The sequence below is a fragment of the Petromyzon marinus genome, unplaced genomic scaffold, assembly GCF_048934315.1.
Source record: "Petromyzon marinus isolate PM22_M1 ecotype Great Lakes invasive population unplaced genomic scaffold, UKy_Petmar_22M1.pri1.0 PM_G_Scaffold_6, whole genome shotgun sequence".
NCBI classification, from domain to species: domain Eukaryota; kingdom Metazoa; phylum Chordata; class Hyperoartia; order Petromyzontiformes; family Petromyzontidae; genus Petromyzon; species Petromyzon marinus.
Window position 1 is genome coordinate 2,565,001 of NW_027423013.1, and position 2,500 is coordinate 2,567,500.

The window sequence follows — 2,500 nt, forward strand, 5'->3', positions numbered from 1 at the left end:
CGGGTCATTTTCGTGTTGCCACATTGCATGCGAACGGCATGAAACTTCCAGAGGCATTTGCAGCAGGAATGCATGTGCAGTCAAAAAAGTGAATATTTTTCACGGATAGACCCCGTGAAACGCTAGAAATTGGCGGCGATGTCTCTCTTGTGGCTCACGGGGCTGTTAGGGTGGCACAGAAATCCCTCGGAATGGGAAAACGGGTCATTTTCGTGTCGCCACATTGCATGCGAACCGCATGAAACTTCCAGAGGCATTTGCAGCAGAAATGCATGTGCAGTCAAAAAATTGAATATTTTTCACGGATAGACCCCGTGAAACGCTAGAAATTGGCGGGGATGTGTCTCTTGTGGCTCACGGGGCTGTTAGGGTGGCACAGAAATCCCTCGGAATGGGAAAAAACGGGTCATTTTCGTGTCGCCACATTGCATGCGAACCGCATGAAACTTCCAGAGGCATTTGCAGCAGGAATGCATGTGCACTCAAAAAATGTGATATTTTTCACGGAGAGACCCCGTGAAACGCTAGAAGTGGGCGGGGATGTCTCTCTTGTGGCTCACGGGGCTGTTAGGGTGGCACAGAAATCCCTCGGAATGGGAAAACGGGTCATTTTCGTGTCGCCACATTGCATACGAACCGCATGAAACTTCCAGAGGCATTTGCAGCAGGAATGCATGTGCACTCAAAAAAGTGAATATTTCTCACGGATAGACCCCGTGATACGCTAGAAATTGGCGGGGATGTCTCTCTTGTGGCTCACGGGGCTGTTAGGGTGGCACAGAAATCCCTCGGAATGGGAAAACGGGTCATTTTCGTGTCGCCACATTGCATGCGAACCGCATGCAACTTCCAGAGGCATTTGCAGCAGAAATGCATGTGCAGTCAAAAAAAAATTGATATTTTTCACGGATAGACCCCGTGAAACGCTAGAAATTGGCGGGGATGTGTCTCTTGTGGCTCACGGGGCTGTTCGGGTCGCACAGAAATCCCTGGGAATGGGAAAACGGGTCATTTTCGTGTTGCCACATTGCGTACGAACCGCATGAAACTTCCAGAGGCATTTGCAGCAGGAATGCATGTGCACTCAAAAACTTCTATATGTTTCACGGATAGACCCCGTGAAACGCTAGAAATTGGCGGGGATGTGTCTCTTGTGGCTCACGGGGCTGTTAGGGTGGCACAGAACTCCCTCGGAATGGGAAAAGGGGTCATTTTCGTGTTGCCACATTGCATAGGAACGCCATGAAACTTCCAGAGGCATTTGCAGCAGAAAGGCACGTGCACTCAAAAATTTTAATATTTTTCACGCATAGACCCCGTCAAACGCTAGAAGTTGGCGGGGATGTCTCTCTTGTGGCTCACGGGGCTGTTAGGGTCGCACAGAAATGCCTCGGAATGGGAAAACGGGTCATTTTTGTGTGGCCACATTGCATAGGAACGGCATGAAACTTCCAGAGGCATTTGCAGCAGGAATGCATGTGCACTCAAAAACGTCTATATTTTTCACGGATAGACCCCGTGAAACGCTATAAATTGGCGGGGATGTCTCTCTTGTGGCTCACGGGCGCTGTTAGTTAGGGTCGCACAGAAATCCCTCGGAATGGGAAAAGGGGTCATTTTCGTGTTGCCACATTGCGTACGAACGGCATGAAACTTCCAGAGGCATCTGCAGCAGAAATGCATGTGCACTCAAAAACGTCTATATTTTTCACGGATAGACCCCGTGAAACGCTAGAAATTGGCGGGGATGTGTCTCTTGTGGCTCACGGGGCTGTTAGGGTCGCACAGAAATCCCTCGGAATGGGAAAACGGGTCATTTTCGTGTTGCCACAATTGGCATACGAACGGCATGAAACTTCCAGAGGCATTTGCAGCAGAAATGCATGTGCACTCAAAAACGTGAATATTTTTTCACGGATAGACCCCGTCAAACGCTCGAATTTGGCGGGGATGTTTCTCTTGTGGGTCACGGGGCTGTTCGGCTCGCACAGAACTCCCTTGGTCCACCTGATTCGTGCATACAGGCAGCAACTAAAACTCTGTAAACCTGCTGTGAGGACATCTAAACAGTGGACCAGTGAGGCTGTGGAAGATTTGCGGGCGTGCTTAGACTGTACTGACTGGGATATGTTCACGACTGCTACCAATAGTCTGGATGAACTCACAGAGGCTGTGTACATCAGCTTCTGTGAGGACTGCTGTATCCCAACACGTACCAGGGTGAACTTTAACAACAACAAGCCCTGGTTCTCAGCAAAGCTCAAAAGGTTGAGGTTGGAGAAGGAGGAAGCGTTTAGGAGTGGGGATAGAGACAGATTCAAGGAGTCGAAGAACAGGTTTAGCAAAGCGGTGAGAGAGGCTAAACGACTGTACTCAGAGACACTAAAACACCAGTTCTCTACTAACGACGCTGCTTCTGTCTGCCAAAGGGCTCAGGCACATCACCAACTACAAACCCAGAGCGCCCCACACCACTAACGACTCCCGCCTAGCCAACGAC